Here is a 27,564-nt window from a genome sequence, read left to right on the forward strand (position 1 = left end):
CAACCACAGCGGCGAAGTAAGTTCAAGCCAAGTATTCACCAGTGACCTCGGCCTACGAGCGGCTCCTGCGAATCGGGGGCCGCGAGGCCTTATGTAGTTCTTGGGGGCGGGGCCGGGAAGAGGAGCCAGGTGCGGGCAATAACTACAGCACAAGGCAGCCTGGACCTCGCAGTCCCGGTTAAGCAGTTCAGCAAATAAAATTCCCCTTACGAACAGAGCATCTCCCGCTGTCAGGACAGCACGAGGGCACAGCCAATGGGGTCAAATGTCATCCACAGCTCCAGACAGCAGCCACAGCGGTGAAGTAAGTTCAAGCCAAGTATTCACCAGTTACCTCGGCCTACGAGCAGCTCCCGCAAAGCGGGGGCCGCGAGGCCTTATGTAGTTCTTGGGGGCGGGGCCGGGAAGAGGAGCCAGGTGCGGGCAATAACTACAGCACAAGGCAGCCTGGACCTCGCAGTCCCGGTTAAGCAGTTCAGCAAATAAAATTCCCCTTACGAACAGAGCATCTCCCGCAGTCAGGACAACACGAGGGCACAGCCAATGGGGTCAAATGTCATCCACAGCTCCGGACAGCAACCACAGCGGCGAAGTAAGTTCAAGCCAAGTATTCACCAGTGACCTCGGCCTACGAGCGGCTCCCGCGAAGCGGGGGCCGCGAGGCCTTATGTAGTTCTTGGGGGCGGGGCCGGGAAGAAGAGCCAGGTGCGGGCAATAACTACAGCACAAGGCAGCCTGGACCTCGCAGTCCCGGTTAAGCAGTTCAGCAAATAAAATTCCCCTTACGAACAGAGCATCTCCCGCAGTCAGGACAACACGGGGGCACAGCCAATGGGGTCAAATGTCATCCACAGCTCCGGACAGCAACCACAGCGGCGAAGTAAGTTCAAGCCAAGTATTCACCAGTGACCTCGGCCTACGAGCGGCACCCTGTAAATCAATCAATCAATCAATCCACTTTATTCGATTAATTAAAATCCTAAAAGTACAATCCACAACAATAGACAGACAAAAAAGACATTTAAATATAAAATGTAAGAAACACTATCACTTAAGAATTCATCATGTGCAAATTTTCCAAATTAAAAATTTCCATGAACCTAATTTAAGCGGAGTTCATCATAAGGTTTCTGTTATTCTTGAACCTCATAAAAATACAATGCACAACAATACACAGACAAAACAGACAATTTAAATATAATATATAAAAACAATATCACTTATGAGGTCATTCTGTGCAAATATGCAAAATTTAAAATTGCCGTAAGCTTAATCTAAGCGGTATTCATCATAAGGTTCCTGTTTTTCTTAAGCCTCACGGCAGCAACTACAAAAAGATGCAATATAGAATATGTCCCCTGGGTTGCACAACGTCTGTAGGTAAACTAGTGCTGGTCTAACCTGTGAAAAAACCCTATCTCTCAGAATGGGTAACAAAAATTTCATGCGGACGTCAGTATAAAAATGACAAAACATAACAAAATGTAGGGTATCCTGAGGTGAGAAGTTATCACAATTACAAGGTTACGCATCCTCAGGCTTACACCACTCCGGAAAATCCCCCAATGAGAAATGAATCAAATTAAAACGGAACCTAGTTAGGAGCCAGCGATGGAAAGGCTTATTCACCAGTACCAAGTATGGTTCAATGTGAATAGTTGTTTTTGTCAAAAAATGAGTTCTAACCAGAGGTTTGCTTAGCTCCTGCTCTTCCCGCTCCGATATCAATAAATTCTTAAAATTCAATTTCACCCACAGAACGTCTTCCTTCCGGATCTTATCTGGTGTATCATATAGATCAGGCCATCCTAATTTAGATAACATACATTTGACCGAGGACAGCCACTTGATTTTATAAGACTTATCTCAATTGACACAATCCCTTAGGATCTGACGATTCAGGGATAAATCGGGATTAAGCCAAATTTTGAGCCAGCAGAGCAACGGAGCTGTACTCAAAATATCAGAAACGTAGCCTAAACCCAATTCCTGATGTATAGCAAAGGTTGGGGTAGATTGTGGTAGGGACAGGAGACTTCGTAAAAATTTGTTTTCAGCTATCTCAATCCCGGACTGATCTTTAAATCCCCATATAGAGGCGCCAGAGGTTGCAATGGCCAAACATTTCGCTCTATAAATCTTTAAAATAGCCTCTATGGCTCTGGCCCCCAAACGCTTTACAAACCCCAATAGACCTAAGGAAGATCGGAAAACTGCATTTTTTAAAAAAAATTTGTTGGGGTATCCAAGAGGACCTATCATCAAATAAAACCCCTAAGTAGGTAAAAGAGGACACCGAAGAGAGTTCCAGACCATTACAATAAAACAATTTAACTTTTCTGGATCTAATACCTGTAGACATAACATGTGACTTTCCAATATTCACTACCAAATTCAAAGACTGCATATAAGCTCCAAAAGAATCTAGCAGCCGCTGTAGCCCTATCGCAGTACGGGCTAAGAGGACAGCATCATCCGCGTATAGGAGAACCAGAATTGAGCAGTCCCCTACACGCGGAATATCCAGGGATGCCTCCAGTAAGGTCTTACCCAGATAATTAATATAAAGGGTAAACAGCAGGGGCGCCATAATGCAACCCTGGCGAACCCCTCTGCTTGATTTAAAAAGTTTTGTACAATTACCAGCCTGGGAAATCCTGACCGAGGCTTTAAGATCTTGATGAAGGTTGGCCAGAAAATATACTAAACAGGGGTCAAGGCCCTTATCCAGCAAAATATTCCATTGCTTGGACCTGTTAACCAGGTCAAACGCAGAGGATAGATCCATGAAAGCCATCCTCAGACAACCTTCCTTAGCCATGGTATATTTGCTGATCAATAAATATAAATTAAGGCACTGATCCATGGTGCTACGTCCCTGACTAAACCCATACTGGAGGTTAGATAAGATCTTCCTGTCACTAGCCCAGTACAGTGATTTTGGTCAGGATCACCTTACCTAATATTTTTACAGAGGAGTCAATCAGGGATATGAGTCTGTAGCACCGCGGATCCCCTCTCTGGCCCTTTTTAAATGCTGTGAATGCTGTAGACTTGTAAAGCGCACAGCTGCCCCAGCAACGGGGCGTCCCGGCGCTGTAGACCGCTGGGGAACCCGTCCTGGCTATCCCTGTGAGATGGTCCCTATCTGGGTATCTCCAAGGTGAAACCAGGCATCCCCGGCGTCTGTGGGGGGCCGTTGTAGAGATGAGGCAAGCTTAATGCCCAGAGTTGCCGAGTGTGTTCCTGGTTAGAGTAGGTACCGAGGCGAGAATTATCGAGTCCGTTTTGACCCTGGTCCACGACCCTGCCGCGTCGGGAATTGAACCCTGGTCCCTGGCCGATTCTCTGCTTATGGGTCTGCCGCCTCTAACCAGTGAGCCACACCTCTCCACAGGGATGATAGTCGATTGGGACCAAGAAGCAGGAAACCCATGAGAGCCAGAGGCATTAAAAACATTGGCCAAAATTTTTGCCCAGTATTTGGGTTCACTTTTATAAAGATCGGCAGGAACACAATCTGGGCCTGGGGCCTTATTATTGGAGGAATCTCTAATAGCTGTCTCAACTTCCTCCTCCTTAAAAACAAGCGGCACTGTGGATTGAGAAAGTGAGGTCCTGGTAAAGCTATCCAGTGCCTCATTAGATTCATAAATGGCCTCAAAATGAGACAACCACTGGGCCTCTGTGATATTGTTTCCTAAAATCTCATTATCGTCACCACAAGAAAAAGGGGTATTAATGATTGCCCAAAATCTTGAGCTATCCTTTATCACATCGGCGGATAGTAACGCATTCCACGCTTCTGCCTTGATCTCGGCTTTCCGACTATGCATTGCTATCTTATAGTGCCTGTAAAGAAAATGGTGCAGCAAATGCTAACTTACACATTGCAATGCGCAAACATTAATATTTCTATTCTAACAGACCCTCCTTTTAGCATGAGCTAAAATATTTCTAACAGCAAGACACGAAGCAAACTCCGAACAATTATAAAATCACATTAATGAGGAATATTAAATGTTATCAACATCAGGAAGTGAAACAGTGAGGAGGGTAGAATTCTCAAAAATTCCCTTGTCTATATTCATGAGATCCTCAATGTCCTTTTGTATCATAATTGCGGCATTTGTATCATGAATTGATATAATCTTTTTGGGGGTGAGAAGTGTAGTACAATAAGAACAACAGAATGGAAGACACTAAACCAGGAGACAGCAAAGAACCAATAACAATATGAGATAAATTACTTTTTCGAAAACCCAGCCCCAGCTTCCAAAAAGTGACCAACTCCAATTCCTGCTTTCCATTCCTTCGATGTTCTCGAGGATATCTAAGATGTGTTTAGTAATATTCTTTCCCATATTCTTAATCCTGACTATGCACTGGTCGCCCACTACTGCGCATACAACACCACTAAAATAAAATGAAAAGCATATCTGGTCTGTTCTGAATATATATGCACACTCTCCAATTGAGTGGTGATGTCACGCAAAGCTGCTACTGTGGTATTAGACAAATTTGCAGCTTACATCGAAACATTCTCTAGCTTTCTCACCCCTGGCCATAAAAGTAACACCCAAAGTGAAAATAGAAGAAAGGATGTATCCAAAAGTAATCCGGTTACTATAATTATTGGCCTCTATATCGGTCACTCCCTCACAGAATTCTTTTGTGAGAGTCCTTTTAACCCAGCGTACATTAGGCTTAGCATATTTACAGGGCACACCTAAGGGCAATACCATCCCAAGAGCCACATCATCTGCACCATTTTGGACGCTGGAGAACGTACCGTTAGACAAGAAGTAAAACCCCGGGTGTGCATAAATCAGTCCTTTGTAATCTACTGCAGCATATCGAGTGTTAATTGCAAAAGTACTTGGATATTTGTCATTCACCAAAGGGATTGTATTTTTATAAAGCACTATTCCAGAACAGTTGATATACCAAAAAGTGTCAGTACTATTTACGATGGGGCAGCAAGCAGGATAAGAACCAGCCTCCCGGGTGACTATAGACTCCTTGTAATGCCAGCCCACCAAAGTAACATTCTGTTCTTCCATATAAAATTGTTGCAATATGTATTGCTATCACAACCCGGATAACCCATTCCCAGTTGCTTTCTATAAAATAGACAAGGCCCTGGATAGCCAAAACCAGAAACTCCCTTCACTTCTGTAAATTGTGGTGGGCAGGTATATGTATAGTTTGCAAGTGACAATGGATATGCAGTCTGTAAACTAGTAACAGATTCAGTGGGGTAACAAGCTGTCCCTTCTCCGAAGAATCTCTTGTGTGTGTCTAGAAATACATTACTCGGGGCTGTTCTTGTGTTTCTTTTCAGGGAGATAACCTTACCCTTATTGCACAGAGGCATAGTTTGATCATTTTCCAAAACCCATGGCACTCCACACTATATTATTATTATTAGCAGAACCAACAGAACAACACATGATATTTTCCTTTTTTGTGTCCACACCATATCATGCTGGGCAACAAGAACCATTGGCTGCTCTTCCCCAGCAACCTTTCTAACAAAGGGATGCATAATGTATAATGAAAAAGGGTGCCAAAATGCAAAAAGATATACAAGTTCCCAGTGTCCGTCGTGCATCACTGGTACAGGCTTCTATTGTCCATCACTGGGTTGGCGCTCTTGAGCACCGGCAGTGGAGTTTGCTCTGTCCTAAGCTCTTTTAATGTATTCCACGCCAATCCAGATGGTATACTTTCAAGGTATACTTCAGTTTTCCCTAACGAATGTTCAAACAACTAAGATAAAATAAACAGAAAATTCTCCACTAGTTTCTGTTAATTCCGTTGGTACTGTAACTCAGTACTAGCTACCTTACGCTGTCCATCCCTAGTCTCCTTAGGCTCAGTATCTCTCAGCCGAGGGCGAACATTGTACCTGGTAGCCCCAGGCACCCTGTTATTAGTGAACAAAGGCACTTGGATAGCTTGTGTTTCTGGTGGAACAGCCTCGTTTAAAGCATCCTCATTCTCCTTATCTGTTTGTGTCCAGGTTAACTGGGTATCGCTGGAAGGTACAAACCTGGGCACCTGTTCGCACTTCATGTCCCCTATACCGTCTTTGACCCACTGGTCATATGGTAACGGCAAAGGAATCCTCAGATGATGGGCAGCATGTGCCCATTTCTTTCGACCAGCGACCTTTACAGCCATCCTTGTCACCAACAAAACCTGCTCAGGACCTTTCCAGCGTGGTTGCAAACTTTTTTCATCTGAAAATGACGGAGCAATACATAATCACTAGGCTGGATGTCATGGCCAGTTCCCTCTGGTGTGGAAGGTAGGGATTACCGCACCTGCTGGTGAATAAAACATAAACTTTCGGTTAACTGGCCAAGGTATTCAAGCAACACAGGGTACTCAATATCAGAGTACTTACGAGGACGCGGGACACCCCAGATATTTGCCGGGCGCCCAAACACGACCTCATAAGGAGACCATCCTGTTCTAGAAATAGCTGTTGTCCTTGTTGACAAAAGAGCTAATGGTAAAGCATATTAACACATTTTAACCCTGTTGTCTCCTGAATTTTAGCCAGTTTCAGTTTAAGAGTACCATTGTACTTCTCAACCAAACCCGTGGACTGTCGATTATTAGCAGCATGACATTTCTGTTTTACATGTAGACATTCACAAATCAATTGAATCACTTTTGCATCAAAATGACTTCCGTTGTCATGGCTGTGTTATCTTTAGTGGGGTTAGCCTCAACCCATTTACTGAATGGACATACAACCACCAAAACATACTTAAGATTTTTGCATCTCTCCAATTCTACATAATCCATTTCTAGAACTTTAAAAGGAAACATGGGTGGTACAAAATTACCAGATGGTGTTGGAGTATCCTTCCCTAGATTATGCATCATACAGACCATGCAGTACTTTACTAAATGCGCAGCTGTCCTGGAAATATTGTCATTCTGCCATACAGGGGCTAACAATTTACAAATGCCTTTTGCACTAATTTGAGCTGGTGTATGTGACATAGTAACCACGGGAAGAACATATTCATCTGGCAACATCCATCTCTGTTTCCCTGATTTATACATCCAACTTCCTTCCTCATTCAACTGTGCTGAGCTCTCCTACTATTCCTCTAATTCTTCTAGTGTGGCTTCACTTTGTATCTCCTTCACACTCTCAAGGGTATTTTCAAACATAACAACTTTGGGAACCCACCTAAGTGGATCTGCTACAAACATGTGTTTCATCTTTGTTCAGGCTGTTTCCTTAGCTGTCTGATCTGCAAAAGCATTTCCTCTACCCACATCATCAGTAACCTTCCTATGGGCACTACACTTAATTATGGCCAATTTCCTGGGGAGTGTTAAAGCGGACAAAAACCTCCATATGAGGAGCCCATGCTGAATCTTAGTGCCATTAGAAGGGACCCTCTCTCTGCCCAGAGTCGTCCAAAATTATGGGCAACCGCCAATGCGTACTGGCTGTCAGTATAAATATTGCCAACCAGTCCTTCAATTAATTTGCAAGTTCAAACAAGGGCAGCAAGCTAAGCAGCTTGAGCTGACTGATAAGGGACCCCTGATGTCTCTACCACCGTGCGCAATGTAGTGATAGCATAAACTGCAGTGGTGGTGCCATATGGTAATTTAAAACAGGAGCCATCAACATATAGTTCTCCTTGGGTGTCAGATAAGGGAACATCCGTCAGGTCTACCCGTACCTTTGTCTCTTCTTCCGTCTGGAAGATACAATCATGTTTGTTGACTGCATCATTCTCAAATGTGGCTAGGTTCAGAGTGGCACATCTCTTAATCGGAATATGCTTAGCAAACAATGTCAATTCACAGCCAGTAAGACGGGAACTGGTGTGGTGCTGTGTCTTTGTCTTGTTCAAAAGTGTATCCACAGCATGGGGTTCAATAACTGTGAGGTCAGTATCAAGTGCGAGTCCAGCCAATTGTCTGATTGAAGTGCCACAGCCGGGACTGCTCTCAGACATATCGGAAGGGCCCTTGCAACAGGATCAAGCACAGCAGAAACATAAGCATAAGACCTCTGATTATCCCCACATTTTTGTGTTAAGACAGAAAACTCGTAACCAGCCATCTCGTGGACATAGGGCACGAACGGTTTGTTATAGTTAGGTGTGCCAAAACCTGGAGCCGAACAAAGCGCAGTTTTTATTTTTTAATTGCTCAAAAGAATGCTGGCATTCAGGCATCCAAGACAAAGGCTCATGCACTGTTTTTGTTGTAAATTCAAGCAAAGGTTTAATTAGTAGCGAATATTTAGGTATCCACTGGCGACAATAGGAAGTGATACCTATAATAGCGTGCACATCTTTTTGAGTTTGTGAATTGGGCATTTTAACAATGGTACTAATGTGATCTGGGGACAGCCTCCTTCCCTCCTGCGACAGCAGGTGACGTAAATAGGTGACCTCCTGTTGACAGTACTGACATTTAGAAAGGAAATCCTTATGTCCATGGAGAGCCAAATGCAGTAAAGATTTCACTGTGCTATCTTTGGAACCTTGTTTTGTATCAGAAGCAATGAGTAAGTCATCAATATACTGCACTAATACATTACCGGGAGGAAGCAATAGTGAATCCAACTGACTTTTTAATGCTTGACTATAAAGACAAGGACTCTCTGTATAACCCTAAGGAGCGTGACAGAATCTAAAGCTTCTACCTGCCAATGTGACCCCAAACAAATATCTACTGTCTGGATGAATAGGAATACTAAAGAAAGCATTTTTCAAGTCAATAACAGAAAAGAATTGAGCAGTAGAAGGAATCATTGTCAAAATCAAAGTAATATCAGGAACCACCGGAACTGTGGAACTACTATTTTATTAACCTTGCGCAAATCAATCACAAAACAGTAAACATCATCATTGTCTTCAAAAGATCCTGAAGGTATGCTCTTAAGAATCGGAAGTATAATAACTGTTCCTGTAAAAACCCGATCTTTTGTTCATCAAAAGTGCACATCAATTGGCACTACAACTCACCATTGTCCCTCATATATTTGTGCCATAATGTACTAAACATTATAGGGCCAAGTCCATGTTTCACATACATATCAAAATTAGGCCTGCCTTCAGGAGGCGCCGGCTGAGCTTCTTCTAATCAAGCATCTGCAGAAGAACAATGACAAAGCAAACTCCAAACTTTACTGAGGCCAGGCATTTTTTTAAAGGAAAACAAGTTTGCTATTCAACCTGGCAAAAGAGATGCAAGTACTTTTTATCAAATAGACCTCAGACCATACCAAACTCAAACGACAATGGTACCATATCAGCAAAGAACCACAAGAAACTCCCCTGATATCAGCAATACAAACAAACCAATTCTACACTTCTGATTCTCCAGACCAAACAGTCAGATCCGAGGGTTTTGCCATTCAGGACTCCAGTCGGGATGACCACTTGGCTAAGCACCATCCAGCAGAACAGAAGGGGCAGCTGGACGCAAATAAAAACTCTCCATGCAGGGATCCCTGAGTCGTCAGTCCGACCCGACGATGTCCTCGGCCTCCCCGTCTGCGGAAAGGGGATGGATCAATCACTCGAAGGAGTCCCTGTCCGGGTGCCAACTGAAGGAAGTGGTCCAATTAGGGTCATCCGGGTTCTTAATGACCACCCCTCAGCCTTTCATGCTAAAAGAAAAGTCAGTAAGACAGTAGAGAATACAAACCAATAACTGTTTATTATTGTACACTCAGAGCGGAGCCCAGTCTGTCAAGTCGCTAGGAGTGCTGCAGAGAGGACTGAAATCGACAAGCATTAAGATACACCATGTACATTTCGTAACTGGGCTAAAACACCCCCACAGTGAAATGTTCCATGCAGGTGCAGCTAAACATTGAAATACCAAAAAACGGTTTCAGCGCTCCTAACTTACACAAAGTATCTCAACTCCAAGATCGTTCCATTCGGGCTCACCACGCGACAAGTGGGAGAGGGCCTCTATCTAGTGAGAAAGGTATGCAATAATAGGAACAGTGTATTCATTGGTGCAACAGAATAAAAACAAAGAAAACAAAACTCTAAGGGGAGCATTTCTCAGAATTTGAACAAGATCAGTTTCGAACAGCTTAAAATGGTGCCTATAATGAAGATGGCACAGCGAAGGCTAACTTACACAGGGCAATGTGCAAACATGAACATTTCTATTCTAACCTTCTGCCTCTGGTCCTTCTGTCCTCTGAAAATCTCACTTGGTGGCTGGTAAGACAGTGGGCTTGAGGAGGGGTGCAGCAGCGCTGGGGCTCTGATTTACTTTGCTAAGTGATTGATTGACGGAGTGTGGCAGTGCTCCATTGGCCTTGTGCTGCGTATATTGGCTCACCATGAATGTTGTTAAAGGAGGGGTCTGGCATTCTAGTCAGCACCCAACCCAAGACATAAGGATGAGTGGCTCTGCCTTTTGGTTGCAGGGCAAAATTGTTGCCGGCCCGAACTCCCAGCTGCAGTACCTTGTCTACAGGACAGCCCTCTCTCCTGGGTTAACAATTTTAGCTGGAAGGAGAATAATAAGATTGTGGGTGGCAAGAATTGAGATTATTGAGAAGAGAAAGCCCTAGGCACTAAGTAAGTGAGGCGGCAGAGGTATAGACACTATAATGATCTCAGGCAGATGCCCGTCAAAGGCTCAAGGAAACTATGCCTAGCAGGGGCTGATGTCTTCCTCAAGCTGGAGAATGCTGGCCAAGGAGAGAAGCGGCCCTGTCAATACCCATAGTGGACTGAAAGCGGATACAATTCCTACATCTTCTGTTCTCTCTTCGAGCACTCAGGTAAAGGGGGAGGTTCCCTCTGGCTTATCCACTTCAAAGGAGATAAGCATCACTGGATTTGCAAGAGAGAATGGCTACCCCATACTCAGCGTACAATGGGCGTGGTTTTGACAACTTGTCTGCCTCTTGGCCCTAAGGAAGTTATAATTCCCAGTGAGATGTTGGCCCTCTCCCTCTCCATCTTGCCTCCTCAAGGTTATCTGACAAAGGCATCTGACGGATGTGGGCACTCTCTCCATTCAGAAGCCAGACCCCCCAAGACTCTGAGTTCACAGTCCACATCACAGATTTTTCAAATCTCTCAGCCTCTGTGCCCTAGCAGTCTAGAACAGGGGGCAGCAGGGCGGGTTGGCCAAGTGGCCTTTTTTCCCTTTTGGACCTCTCAGATAGTGATTGGGAGGAGGGCATGCATCACGTGGCTGAGTCAGTGATTCTCTCTAATCTGGGTGGTAAGATATCTGTGGTCTCGGACTTTCCAGCTACTTCATTCCAACAGAGGGTTAGGCATGGCAACCCTTCGGGGGGCTCAACTGAACAAGTGGAGGGTCTTGTGCTGGCTGCATTTGAACATGGAGAAATTGATCCCGCCCCCTCCTCTGAGGCAGAAGATTAATTCCCATCTGGGATCAGAGCTCACTCCAACGAATCGCTCTCCCCTGAGCGCAACTCCGCATCAATGCCATCTTCATTCTCCAATGTGGAGAGGGCACATCCATCTGCAGTTGGCCACCCTCCCGCTGGTGTGTCACAAGATTTTCTCACCTTGAGGGCTATTCATAGCCTCCTTTTACAACACAGAGAAGTCCATCAGGAGGACTCATTACTTTTGAAGGCTGCACATCTTAAGACTCAAGTGGCTCTCGGGAAGCTTTCTAAAAATATGGATATTGTTCAGTCATGACTTGGAGTAGTCGAAGCTTCCCAGTCAGCTCATCAGAAGGTAGTGGAAACTAATCACTCAGAGATTACCCTATAGGAAATGCAGATCACCAATTTATCTTCAAGGGGCAAGGATTTGGAAAATCGGTCCCAGAGAAATAACTTGAGGGGGTTACGGATTCCCGAGGGGGTTGAATGGTTTGACCTGCGTGGCTTCATTGTTCTTCTGTTCTGAGAAGCCTTCTCTGCATTGAATGACTGGGATTTAGATGGTATGATCCAACTAGCACGCTGTTTCCCGTTTTGAATTTCCAGGAAGCCCTTAGGGTATCCTTCAGCCATATTGATCTACATTGGCAGTTTCATCCTCTGGCAAGAGGTCTTTAGGGCAGCCACTCCAGAGCAGCCAGCGTAAGCTAGCAGCATTGAATTCTTTGTCCGATCAGATATCTACCACCAAACAGTCGTTAGGCTCTGGCAGCTCTGGGAGAACATTCCAGCATTACAGAAACTTTGGGCTTTTGTCTCACGTATGGAGCCTGCAACTCTTCACATTCAGAAGGATAACCAGACCGTCTATTGCTATGATAGTGCCAAGGACCAAGAACTATTAACCAAGTGGCAACCAGGGGGCTCAGGATATTTTGTCTTGTTCTGCCTTTCTCTCTAACCTTTTCTCTTCTTTTTCCTTACTTTTCTCTCTCTCTCTTTTTCACAGTCTCTCCATGTCCGTGCCTGGGGTGAGTGGTAGAGGGAGAGGAGAAGGGAGGGGTAGAGGAGGGGGGTTGAAAAGGCCAATGATTAAGTAGGGAGGGGCATTTCCATCTCTGTGCAGGAAAACGTATAGGTAAAGATAAGGTCAAGGGCAGTCATGGCGGAATGGTTGGCTAAGTGTTGATCGATTGGTTCTAACATTTTTCTTTCTTGGTTGGCTCTCTTTATTTTCTTTGCAAATTTTTCTCTAAGTGGCTTTTCTGGGTGAGTAGGACAGCTGGGCCTCAACAGATCAGGTTTGGGACCCCATCTTCAGATAAACCCTGGAAGTAGGGGTATTGGCTTCTGCTGTAGGTGGTGTAGCATTAGGGGAGTTGGGTGGCTTGCCAAAATGGGAGCCAGGAGCAGGCATTTCCGGGGTCTGGGGGAATGGGGTGTGGAAGGGGGGCAATCTTTATCTCTTATTAAGTATTTGGGGCGGCATAATTGCCAATCTGAATTTGTCTTTGAGCAAGGCTGTTTACAGCTGTATAAACTGTTTTCAAAATGTTTTCATATAACTTTCTGGTGGAGCGAGAACTCAATATACTCTGGCCTCAAATTCGCTGTCTACAGTAGACTTTTTTGTCTCCAACTGAAGGCCTATTATTGAAAGAATTGGGCTAGCAGATGCTATCCCTCTCATATTACTCTTCTGCACAGAGGCAAGTTTCACTTTTAATTCAGGATAGTAGAGTGCATCAAAAGACAGACCCAGGGGGGCATTGGCTGATAGCTACTATTCAGAAGGATAGCCAACAGTTTACTATTTGTGTGCTATATGGCCCGAATACTTTCTTTCATCTGAACTTCATTTTTGGACACCGCCTTATATCGTCTGTGTGGATTTTAATGTGACTCTATGTCCTAAAATAGACACTGTACCCAAGTATGTATCCTCTGATCAGCTCTTGATAGATCCTGCTCAATGGATCAGGTTTCTGGTCCAAGGGGCGGTTAAACAGCTACTTTTGCCATATGTGTTGGTAGATTTCTGGCGATTTCAGCACCCTCGAGATCCGGGGTTTACATTGTACTCTGTGTACTTTCACAAAGCTTCTTCTAGGTTGGATACGTTTTTATTAGCAGTATTATATGTAACTCTTGGGCCCTTTCAGATTGCAATTGTCTATCATTGTTTATGTTTTTAGAAGTGGGGCCGGTGTCTGCCTCTAATAGATGGACATTTGAACACAGGTTTCTGTTGGAAGATAGATATATTGGTTATATGAATTCACATTTAAGTGAATTCCTTGATCTCAACATCAAATTAGCTCCACTCCCGTGGTTTGGGATGCTCTGAACGCCTTGTGTCAAGGACAGACTCTCCAATTTGCCTCCTGTTGATGCAAGGCAGCAATAATGGAGGAAATGGCTGCCTGACACAATCTTAGTGTTTTAGAAACTGACCTGGGCTATTGTTTGAAGGTTGATGATGGGCTATAGGCCAACAGTCTCTCGGATCAGGTTACTATTCATGGAGCCTCTCTCAATAAACAAAATTGGGATTGAGCAGTTAAAAACAGGAAGGAATTGGGGCACATTTTATTATTTAGGGTAAGAGATAGATCTAGCTCTAATAGTATTCACCAGACTTATACAAAGAGGTCTGCTTATTTTCCCCTGAGGATATATCTAAATTAAATCAGCAGCATCTTGAGCGTATGACAAGTCGTACCCAGCGATCCAAGTTTGAGCTACCTATTACCCTTGGGGAGGCTAATGATGCCATTAGATCTCTAGCCAGAGAGAAAACCTCTGGTCCCAACCAGATACAATTAGAATTGCATGTAACTATCTCACAGTTGTTAGTGAAAGTTTCAAAGGATTTGTCTAATTCCTTTGATTCACTTGATGGGTTCCTAAATCCCTAAGAAGAGGAATAGATCCCAAACTTTGTAGTTCTTACCGCCCTATCTCGCTAATCATTATTGATTCAAAGATTTATCATCCGCTCCAATCAGCTGTCCGGTATCACTGCTGATTTGGTAGATCCAAACTAGCATGGTTTTATCACAGGACTGTGCACAACATCTAATGTTAATACTGTTAGTGTGGCCCTGGAGGTAGCCTCAGTCAGGAATGGGTCAATTGGTATGATATGGTAGGATACAGAGAAGGCCTTTGTGGGGTCATTGAGACCATAGGCTTCAGGACAGTTTTTATCTCCGTATTTGGGTTTCAAGGCTAGGTTATATGGGGGTGCAATTAGATCTCTTTTCTATTGACTGTGGGCCCAGGCATGGCTGTCCCCTCTCTCCTCAGTTATTTGCTCTCTACATTGAACCATATATTCAGTCCCTCAAATGAACATTTGAGATGCAACCCAGACGTCCTCCTTTTAAGGTAAAGATTTTAGCTTACGCAGATGACATCACCGTTTTGACCCCTTCCCCGGCTAGTGGTTTTTAGGCACTGGTTGAGGCAGCTCAGTCATTTAGAGCAATTGCCGCTACAAGTTGAACCAGGAGAAGGCTCAGGATTTAGCTAATCTGGCCCCTTCAGAACAGCATAGGAGATGGGTACGGTCTTTGGTATATCTTGTGGTCACCTTAACTCTCAACACTTTAGAGATTATAGAAAACAATGACAGTAAGCTGTCTTAACATGCACCAGAGGTGTTTCCTAAATGGGATTGCTTGCATTTGGGGCTTATCGGGCGTTACCATCTTATTCAAATGATTATTCTTCCTCAATATCTTTATTTTTCTTGCTGTATCCAACATTTTTTTACTGATTGCTTTTTTAATGGAAATTGATTCATTATGGCAGAAGTTTATATGGTCCTATCGGAAGCCCCGGTGTAAAATTCAATTCTTGCAGCTGTCTAAGGAAAATGGAGGGTTTTCACTTCTAGTCTTTAGGTTCTAATATTTGGCATTCTTCTTCTCATGACTTTGGTTAGTACTGGGGCAGGGCTATTGGCCATTAGGTCTTATGTTTGGCGAGTTCCTCGTGAATGGCAAATCGATCACCCCCCGTACAGCCATAGTTGATACAATATATTTTAAACGTACACGGTTTAAGACATTAAAAGTCTATCGTCCTATTTGGGGTTCCTTCAAAAGAATATTTTCTGACATCACCCATTTTAATAAGTTCATATATTTGGACCATAATCCCAATTGTCCGGAGCATATTCCAAAGAGATTGATGGATACTTGGGCAAAAGTCAGTTTCCTGACATTAGGTCAACTACTCGATGGTTCAATCTTTTCTTCATTTGGAAATTTACAACAGAGGATCCCTCTTCCTGAAACAGACTTTTTTAAATACTTGCAAAAGCGCCATTTTCTTTTTTCGTCTTAAAGAAGCTGATTTGAATTGTGTGGACATTTCCTGTTCGGATCCTATTAGGAATGCTCCACTCAAAAGAAATATTGGGTTGGTCTATAAACTAGTTTATCTTTCATCTTAACACCAGAGTGATGACGTGTTTCAGTAGAGGGCTCAGAAGTGGAGTATTCGGCTCAACAGGGAATTACTTGCACAGATCCTAGCCATGCAACATGTTGTTTCACTTAGATCTAAATGTTTCTCGTATTAAGATTCACCATTTCAAATGTATTAATGACTGGTATTACACTCCTCACCATCTTTATATTATGAAGCTTCGACAGGATAATCACATATTTCAATGTGGATATACTAGTGCGGATGCCGTTCATGTTTTTTCATCTTGCCCAGCACTAAATCTCTTTTTGGAATTTGTCTTTGGCAAATTAGAGGTTATCTCTAAAGTGAGGATCATTGCTGATCCAAAGCTGATCATTCTGGGACATTCACCAGCTATCCTGGTCCCTCTGTCTGGGTTATATTTTTTCACTATTACTTTAGCTAGAATGGTGCTGGCAAGATTTTGGCTCTCCCTCTGCCAATCCTTGGATTTGGTGGTGGGAATTCTTGAATATAAGTTGGTTGGAAATGGTGCAAATTGGAAATGACCATATGAGCAAAAAGATTAGGCCAGATTTGGGGTCCAGTTCGGGGGTGGTTGGCAGAGTTGCCTGCTCCTCAGCACCGGTCTGCCCAGTCCATATTGCATTAGTGTTTCCACATTGACTCCTCCACCCACGTGTTTATGATTTACCTTCCCTGTTTTACTCGGCTTGCTAATCTTCCAAAACATGTAAGTTCAGACTTGCAATTTTGGTTTCTACATTATTTGCCCCCTTTCTTCTCTCCCCTTTTTCCTTCTTGTATTTTGCTTGTAGTCTTGCATTTTGCTTATGTCATAAAAAATAATATATATATATATATATATATATATATATATATATATATATATATATATATATATATATTTATATTCACTTAAAAAACCATAGGTTTCACACATGTTATAGTTAGCTGTACATTTCACTCGTAAAAAACCAATGAAATTCCACGTTATAGTTAGATCAGGTAACTATAACTTCCGCGCCCACAATAAACTGCTGATGACGTCACATATTACATCACTCATGACATGGTCAGTGACATCACTCATGACATCAATGATGACATCTGAAATTACACATTGTGGATTGCGGTCGCGCAAGTTATAGTTACCTGCTCTAACTATAACGTGGAATTTCATTGGTTTTTTATGAGTGAAATGTACAGCTAACTATAACATGTGTGAAACCTATGGTTTTTTAAGTGAATTTGCAAGGTTTTGTAAATGATAATTCCTAACTATAACGTGTGTGAAACCTATGGTTTTTTCAGTGAATTTGTACGGTTTTTTAAATGCTAAGTTATGTATTTATTTATTTATTTATTTTCTGGTTTTTCACTGTGCGCACACCCTGCGCGAACGGTGTGCTTCGCGTACCGTGCGCGCGCTGTGGGCGCTCAGTGCGCTTCGCGCACCGAGCACCCACGTTGCGTAGTCCATGCCGTGCGCGCCTCGCCTTTTTTTACACAGTAACATTTGTTTTTTTCTCCCTTGTGGGTCCTTTAATTTATTTAATAAATGTGATTGTTACTTCTTTATTTTGTTTTTATTTATTTTTTTCCCGTGCGCGTACGGTAAGCTTACCGTACGCGCACACCGCGATTTTTTTTTAAAATTATTAAATGTATTTTTCGTACTTTTGGCTCCTTCTTGGACCCCCTGACAAACACTAGGGGGTCTGCAACTCTCTTCGTTGCCCCCTTTTCATTTTATCAACCTTTGTTTTTCAGTGCGAGAGACAGAAAATGGCGGCCGATACTTTCTGATTTCGACCGATTCGAATGTTTACAGTCATGTAACCACCAATCAGAATTGAGCTCGCGCACGGCACCGTACGCGTACGGTAAGCTTACGGTAAGCGCACGGAGCGCGCTTACAGATATATATATTGATTTAAATGCTATTTTCTCAGGACCTACTGAACAGATTTACACCAGACCTACAAAAGGCACATCCTTGACCTGAGGACTACCTCTCTGCCAAATTTCAAGTAATATATATATATATATAGATATTACCTACTGGCGGTTGCCAGTAGGTAGTTATAGTTAGGACCCTGTTTCCATAGGAAAACCGCAACATTCTATTTGGAATAACTTTGGCGCCGGTCGACGAATCCTCGCGAAATTTTCAAAACTAATGGGGCGCTACGCTCCGCTCCTACCCTGAAAGTCTCGGGGGGATTCGTCAAGCGGGGGCTGAGAGAAAAGGGGGGTCCCAAAACGCGTTTTTCCCATGCATTTTTCCATAGGACCTTTAGACACAGCTACAGCCCGAACGGCTGAACAGAGTTACTTGAAATTTGGCAGAGAGGTAGTCCTCAGGTCAAGGAAGTGCCTTTTGTAGGTCTGGTGTTAATCTGTTCAGTAGTTCCTGAGAAAATAGCATTTAAATCAATATATATATCTGTGGCAGCTTACGGTAAGCTTACGGTAAGCTTACCGTACGCGTACGGTGCCGTGCGAGAGCGCGAATCTGATTGGCTGTTAGATCTTAGTAAACATTCGAATCGGTGGAAACCAGGAAGTGGCGGCCGCCATTTTCTCTCTCGCACTCTGAGAGGGGGTTAAAAAACAAAGGCCAAAAACATGTAAAGGGGCTGTTTAGACAGCTCCTAAGCACCTAGCCATGTTGAGGGAGTCCCCAAAGATCCCCCAAGGCCAAAAACGGAATTTTAATTTTTTCGATAATTTCGCCGATTACGCTTACCGTACGCGTACGGTAAAAATTATTTAAAAAAAAAATATCCATACTTTCCCCACCCCATGTGCAAATGGTGCCCGAAGGGCACCATTTGAGCATGGCATATGTCTTTACCCAAAAATTAAAATATTACCTTTCACAACGAAGTGCATCATATGTCCTCCATGTGCGCACGGTGCGCGAAGCGCATCGTGCGTACATGGCCCATCTAGCGTAACGTGGGCACGCGGTGCACGTAGCGCACCGCGTGCCCACCGTGTGTGCACGGCACTAACTGCGTAAAGTGGGCGCGCACGCCACGAATGGCGTAAAGTAACTTAGCATTTAAAAAACCGTACAAATTCACTGAAAAAACCATAGGTTTCACACACGTTATAGTTAGGAATTAGCATTTAAAAAACCTTGCAAATTCAGTGAAAAAACCATAGGTTTCACACATGTTATAGTTAGCTGGACATTTTACTGATAAAAAACCAATGAAATTCCCCCGTTATAGTTAGTGCAGGCAACTATAACTCACGCGACCGCAATCCTCTGCTGATGACATATGTGTCTTTATGAAAAAAAAATATTTGTAATATATGTATAGCTAAAATTTAATGGAAGAAGACATGGGCAAATAAGTGTCTAAATACAGTATTAGCATCAGCAGAGGATTGCGGTCGCGTGAGTTATAGTTGCCTGCACTAACTATAACGGGGGAATTTCATTGGTTTTTTATCAGTAAAATGTCCAGCTAACTATAACATGTGTGAAACCTATGGTTTTTTCACTGAATATATATATAGATATATACTTTTAACCTACTTTTTTGCCAGTGAATGTTCATGTTTTTTTAATGGAAGTTATACTCTGTTTCAGATACCTAACTATGACCTAAGTTTTACTTTGGTTTCTTTTTCAATTTATCATTTTTGTATTGTTTTCAAGAATTGCCTTCATTATTAGTAATTAATGTATGTTTTCAAGTGTATATTTTTCCCCACTTTCTATGCTTTCACAGAGCTCCATGCGGAAGTCGCTGGACAGCCCGCACGGGAAAGCAAAGTGGGTTTTACTTCCTGTTCCGGAATCGGCAGCAGTGCAGCAAAAGCGATGAGATGTTTAAAATCTTTATGTTTATGTTTGAGTATTACATTTTCTAACAGGGTCAGTTACTGAGAATCCCTTGAACCTTATTGTGAATAAATTTTCCCATTTTTAACTATCACACTCCCGCAAGATTCTCGCAAGATTCCCACAGGACTCCCACAGGAGTGATATCACACACATGAAAGACATCTGGTTGGTTTATTCCAATATCTTGGTTCATTGATGGGAATATACCTCCCCATCAACCTTATTTGAAATTTGTACTTGGATGTGACAGCACCTACTTTTGGCCCACTGTGTATTTATGTGGTGTTTTTGCGGTTCATCATGGCCAGGAGTTCCTAGAAGAGGAGGTGAGTTCTCAACTGCAATTCAAGGAATCTTTGATCAGGCAATTCCAGAAGGCAGCAAGAAGGACTTTTCACATTTTGTGATGTGCACTATTTGCAGGAAAGAGTTTTCTCAGGACCTTGAGAAAAATTATAGTTTTGGAATTACAGGAATATGAAGGCATCTGAGGGTAATGCACCACCTTTGTCTATCTCATGCGAAGCGACAGCAGCACGATGTTGAGGCCTCTACTTCCACTTCAGTTCTCTTACTAGGACAGGGTGAGTTATTTCCACAACAAGTGGTATAAACACACTCTGACATATGCCAAAATGTCAAACTACTGTTAGTGGTGCACCAAGGTTAATTAAAGTGGAGTACAGAGCAGCACTATTTTTGATAAATTGGTGAAGGAGCACAAGTGAGCAAAGTATTATTTTTGTATGGTTCTTTTCAGAATCACCTTCACTGGTTTCAATTAGAAAAGATGTTGTTGTCTGTAATCTGTTTGTCTTTATGTTGGTACATCATGATAATCTGCTACAGTAGTCTATTCGCAATGCTAAAAGGTAAGTCTATTGCTATATGTATAAATAAAATGAAACTCGTAAACCATTAAAATTGTCTTACATTTATAATGACTTTGTATCAGGTTAGCATTACTTGTTAAATGCAGACCTGATTCAAAATGTAAGTTTGTCCTTATAAAACAATTGGGGAAATCATTTTTTCTGTTGGTTTATAACTAAGAATGATTTAATGTAGTCAAATGAAATGCCTTGAATTAGTTTTAATCAAGGGAATGTTACTTGAGTGTTGTATGAGGACTGCCATCCATGGATTTCGATACAAACCCATATCAATGTTCACTTGTAAACATGGATTTGATTCATTTCTGCCACTTATTTGTGACTGCCATAAAGAAGAGAATGGGGCTTCAGTTTGTTGAGGGACTGTCCTCTGCATGAAGTACTCCATACAGGGAAAACTCTTAGGGGTTTGACCACTTAATGGAGCTTGGGTGTGATGAAGGACTGATCTCTGCATAAAGAGTTCCTGGCCTGGGCAAAAGATTGCGCAGTATGGGCTTGCCCATATCCTGGGGCTTGGGAGTTGGGAGTGACTAGCCACAGTGTAAAAAGCTCTGTGCAGAGTGAAGACAGTGCTTAGTAAGGGCTCGCCCACATAATGGGGTTTTGGTTTGATAAAATACTGGCCTTGGAGTGAAGAGCTTTGTAGAGGAAGAGGGCTTGCAGAGTAGTGGCTTGACCATGTAATAGGGCTTTGTGTGGTGAGGTACTGGCATCCACGTGAAGAGCTCTGTACTAAACAAAGGCTGTACACGATGAAGCCTGTACGTTGTACGGGCAAGGCCATCTAAGAAATGGGGCTGGAGTGTGATGAAAACCAGGCCTATGCATAAAAAGCTCTGTACTGGGCGAAAGCTGTGCATAGTTGGGGCTTGACCACGTAACGGGGCTTTGGTATGGCGAGGGACTGGCCTCTCCATGAAGAGCTCTGTACAGGTTAAGGCCTGTGTGTAGTAAGTGCTTGTGATGAGGAATGGCCTCTTCATGAAAGGATCTATACAGGGTGGAGGCTGTATGGGGCTTGCCCACATAATGGAGCTGGGGTAATGTGAGAGACTAATCACTGTGTGATAATCTCTGTACAGGGTAAAGTTTGTGTGTAGTAGGGGCTTGCTCACATAATGGGAATAGGGTGTGATGAGGGACTAGCCTCTGAATTAAGAACTTTGTACAGAATGAAGTCTGTGTGTAGTATGGGCTTTTGATGATGGACTGGCCTCTCCAAGAGGAGCTCTGTACATGACGAAGCCTGTGCATAGTAGGGGCTTGCACATGTAATGAGGTTTGCCTGTGGTGAGGGACTGGCTTCTGAGTACAGGGGTTACCTACATAATGTGGCTTGGCTGTTGTGAGGGACTGGCCTCCAGCTATGCTTGTGGAAATTCACTCTAGCAACTTCTTTTCTTGGGGAACAAAGAATATTCCCCCTTGTTCCCTGTCTGATGAAATTCAAGGGATTTGCCCTTCTAAAAGGGCTTCTTGCTCCCTGAAATGAATGGGACGTATTTCCCTTTTCTGAAGTTTGTGGCCCTCAGCAATTCTCAGCATTAGTCTTCTGCTGGGACTTGTATCAATTTGTTGTGGTCTTGCTAGTACTTTCTTTGACAACCCAGGTTCTGAGTGATTAGTTAGCTTCCTTGCAAAGCTCTGTGAATCATGAGCTTGGAAACTGCTATGTCTTGTGGCAATTCACTAAAACAGTGACTTATAATGTGCTCTCTCATAACCAAATTATATAGTTCATAATAAATACAAAGTTAAGTTATCCTAAGACCACTGAGATTCCTTTAGAGTGTCATTCTCAGGAATGGGACTGATTTTAGAGGTTGGGCTGCCTTTATGTGAGAGTACTGTTTGCTCTGTTTCTCCTCTAGGTTCCGGTTGATATTCCTCCTCTGAGTAGGTATCCTACTCCACAAAACAGTCCCAATTCCTTTCTTCCCTTACAGACAATATTTGCATAATACTTTCAAGTCCCTTATGTCAAACCTATCTTCTGCTATACGTTACAATGCTAGCTCAAACTACTGACTATCTGCATTATCTTGTATCCTTTTACTAGATCTACTTTTTGGGGGTTGTTTAATCACAACATACACAGTTATGTGGGGGATTTTCTGTGCTTTCATACTTGAAACTTATCAATGTGATTTGGGAATTTGGCTTAAACTGAATGATCATAATCTGCCTCTTCTATTATGACTTCCATGTTTGCATTTTCTTTGACATGCAGCTTTCCAAAATACATAAGGTGAATAGCTAGATGTAGCATTTTTATATTATGAAAAAAGAACTCGGAACCCAGTCCCAGTATGATTGTTTTTGGTCCAGGGAGGATCTGGTCTGGAAGTTCAGGCTGGATTGTTCCCATATGGAGCAGGGTCAAGAGTGATTGTCATATGGCTGGGTCCAAACTGGGGTGGCAGAGTGAGTAAAAGAATGATGGATTCAACTCAGATCTCATGGCTGGGATGAGTGGTTGAAAAGTTTTAGCACTCCGTTCATCATCTTGTTGTGTTCACACCTCTATTTAGGAGTGATTCATTTGGTTAGTCAAAAAAAATTACACCAGAGTTTTTTCATGGTACAGTCTATACACCAAAAACACATGTGTATTTGATGGACTGTAGTCATTTGGATATTATGGAATGTGCTGCTACACACTTTGCCAAATAACCATGCAAGTGAATGACCATGCAATCTTATTTGCATGATTTTAACATTTGAAAAGTTTTACTTTTATATTTGATGTTTTTCAATGTGTAATCTATGAAAGATGGTTTAAATAGTTTTAACCTCAGATTACACAATGCAAACCTTTGCATTGATATATCAGATTCCAGAGATGTCCTACAGTCACATTTTATCCTAAGGCTCTAACTTCTCCTTTGATCATGTTCATCAATGGTAAATAGTAGAGTACCTTCATCTCTATACAAATCTTTCCACAATATGCCTTATTATTATTCAAGGTATGCTTCCATCTACCTGCAAAACTAGGGCCATAAGTGTTTGCTTCTAGTCTCATTACTGTCCTTGTCCCTTTTTAAGACCTTGTCAAGTTTGTCAATGTTTTCATTCTGTTCATCATCATTATGAACATCTTACTTTATATTACAAAAGTGTCTTCAATTACTCATTCTATATAACACTTCTTCTCTAGATTAGCTTGACCTTCATTTGTTAAATTTTACTCCTAGGTCTTACATTTGAATGATGAATTGATATTTGTGATTTCCTGTTTTTTCTTTCTTTTTGTTAGTGGTTGTTGTTCTGTGATCCTATCATTGTTGTCCCTTGGTGTTTTTGATTCCTTTTTATTCCTCACGTATTGGTTAGTTGCATGCAGTTCTTTATTATTGCTCATTGTTGTGTGCTTGTGGGTGTGTTTCTGTCTGCATTACTTCTTGTGTTTTCCTGCTTTCTTTTGTTCAATATCTTCTCATCAAACACAAGGAGACTGCTGAATCCTTTTTTTACTTACTTGTTGACATTTTAGTTTCTTTATTCTAATGTATCTGATAAAGTCTAATTGTTTAACCTACTTCATCATTGTTGTTAGTTCTCTATCTAACTTTCTTTAATATGTTTTGTCTCAATGATGTATGTTTAGCTTATCTATAGTTTTTTGGTTTACTTTTTATAGCTACTTAATTTTTCCTCTTTTTCCTTTTGTATGTTTTTGTTTATTACATATTAGACAGAATTTAACATTTATGTGTTACAGCGGAGGAAGGTCAGAGAATATAAGAATGACAGTAGAGGTATTAAAATATTACAGAGTAGTAAAGGAATAGAGAGTGTAATTAAATATGTTGCAGTGATTGGCAAAGAAATAGTAGAAGAGACAGTGAAATACACATGCTGAGAATTAGAAAAAAGAATCAAGATGTAAATAAATAGACCGTGTAGGAGAGGTAAGCATGGGGAAGGATAGAGTATTTCAAGGAAAAAACAGAGATGGAAAGAGAATCCATCCACAAAACAGAAAGGGATTGGGGGAGTAAACGATAAAAAGAGAGTAAAGGAGGCAGAGCAAAAGAGAAAGACATTCAGAGGAATACTGTTTGCGATAGTTCCAGATTCAAAGACAGAGATAATATTTAGAAATTTGTACACAAAGGGTTATGATTTCTTATGTACCCTAATATAGGTCTGGGTACCTAACCTTTCACTTACATTTTCCTTGCCATTGTACTACATAATGGGATTTGATATTGACCTTTTACCCAGTTAAGTGCTGCATAAATGTCATGTGGTGTTCCAAGAAAACTATGCTCATTTATTATGCACAAGGAATCTCAGAATCACAGCAGGATTACTATCTTCTGCATAGTAACTATGTATAAGGGTCATCACTTTAGTCATCCTTGGAAGACATGAAACAGCATGGTAGAACCCCTGGGTGGGACTTTTGGATATATAAACACCATCTCTTTGCTGGGGCAGGAGAGGAGAAAGACTTCCATGCTGACCCACCAACGCAAGATGCTGAGGTTCCTGCAAGCACACACACCAGCAAGCAATGGTCTGACATCCCTCGCAGGGTGTCCATCTCGAAACCAAGACAGGGTCCTTTGTTTTCTCACACCAGGTAATAGGGTTGATCTCATCCTAGGGAGATTCTTGGCTATATGCATACATACATGCTAGGTACATTTAGGTACATCTAGTTAGGGTTTGCATTGTGGGAGTAGGCAATATTACTGTCATGTATTAGCATGCTTGCATTTATTCATTGTTTTAGCAGTATGGTAGAAACCTACCATCCATTTGCTCTGTTGGTGCTTATAAACATTTATATCCATATCTGTCTTGCGATTGTTTCAGCACACATATTTTACACTAGAATGACGCTGGTTCAATAAATGCTTATTGAAAACTTTCCCACCGTTTATTCTGTGTAGCTCTCTGAGACAAAGTGAGCATGAATGACTGAGTGAAAAGTATTGTACTGTTTCCATGACCCCTGATGAGACAGGGTTGTCATGTTCGATAGTTTCCAGAAACTTTTCTCTCCTTGATAAGAGAGGTTCATAGTGGCACTGTGAATTAGCTGGTATACAGGCAAATAAAACCAGTTGGGGTGTCTGAAATCAGTCTGGACACCAATCCCACAGTTTATGTTGTCTAAAGGCACTATACTATATTTATAGGAACTACATGACAGAAGATGGACATATGAACTGATATAGACAAAGTAAGATACCAAAAGTTTTAAGGAATCATTAAACACAGACATGTACTTAAAACTTATTATGTTGGACTGATTGACTAAGGCATGTGATAATGGCATACAAAAGTGAGTGTGTTAGAGAGAGAATAATTGAGAGAAAGGACATACAAACAGTGAGAAACTGTGAGAGTTAAAGGAAAAGCGTGTAAGTGAGACAGGTTGACGACAATAGAAAGGGAAGAAGTCGATGTGACTGCATAAGGTTGGAATAATCAGGAGAGGAAGGTCATGATCATCACAGTTGAAAATAGATTGAGGTAAGAAAAGAGAGTCAAATAAAGGGACATGGGGTCTAGGCCCAGGGTATGCACTTTTTCATTCAGTATCACTACACTCCGTACAGATTTAACAATATTATATTTTATTATTTTACGACTTTTTCACTTCCATGAAAGATTCAATCATATTTATTTCTCATTGAAAAGTGACCTGTTTAATAAGTTAGTGCTGATCCAAAGGTGTACTTCTGCCCTTGTGAGTTGTTATTGCATGCAATGCAAAAATACTGCTTATCCTTCGTTTTATTTTAGTATTCTTCTTCATTTTCATGTCTACACTGTATAATATTACTTTTGTGCACCTAGACCAAGCAGAGAAGTTGACAGAGCAAAGTTGTAACTGAGCCTCACATGAGACAAATAAAAACAGACTCTTTTATCCATGGTAGTAGATACATAATCCTGAGGTGGAAGTTAGCTTTAAAATGTTTGTAAAATAGTGGAGAAAAGCTGTCAATAAGCGCCAATGATGGACACAGAAATTAGAAATGATGCTTGTCAATATTGAGTACAACCATTATTAATATCTTAATATTAAAGCCCTCTCTCAAGATCTATACCAGTTGTCAAAAGCATTTGGTTCTAAATTATAGGCCCTATGAACAAGCATGGGCGTATAAAATTTGAAAGAGAAAGACAATCATGTTTGAGCCAAAGTCCAAAACTGCTATGACTTGACAGAGTAACACATTCTCTTAACTGCAGCTACCTCCATCTAAGTATTACAATTAACTATTGTTTAGTTACAATGACTATTTGAAAGGGCAGAGTGCGTGGCAGAACGAAAGACAGGTAGAGAGAGATTCCGAAGTGGATAGGGAGCCTCTGAAGCATAAAGAGCGTAGTTGTATGATGCACACATGTAGCATGAGAGGGAGACAGTTAAACACTCGAGGCACTATTCGGAAAACCTATACATAAGTAAATCTTCTTGAGCAAATAAATATTACACTTTGTAGTACATTTACTACTTTTGACTATTAACCATTTTCCTGACTTATATGTCTTCGCCACCCAAATAAAAGTGGGTACAGCCTAATTTACAAGGCTAAGTTACTTATTTCTCTGGAGTTGGGGTAGAGATCTCCCCAAAAAGTAAAGTATAGGGGTTATTCAACTTAAAAAAAACTACAAATAGATTTATAGTAAATACCAAATATTTCATTTATTTATTGTAAATGTATGAACACAATAACAAACACATTTACCTTAATTTTGAATGCACTTTTTAATTAATTTTAATATCCCAAATTTAATGTATTCATTTTAAAATGATGTATTAAAAACTACCCATGTAATGTTTATATTGATTTAATATGAACTGAAAGGTGTCAAAAGTTATGTATATAAATAATATAATTAATTATTATTTAAAACAATTAGCTTACATTCATTGTAAAAATTACAAAGTTCATTTAATTATATATAATTTATTTTAAATTAAATTACATTTATATATTTAT

This window comes from Triturus cristatus, chromosome 6, assembly GCF_964204655.1.
Source record: "Triturus cristatus chromosome 6, aTriCri1.1, whole genome shotgun sequence".
Classification (NCBI taxonomy): Eukaryota; Metazoa; Chordata; class Amphibia; order Caudata; family Salamandridae; genus Triturus; species Triturus cristatus.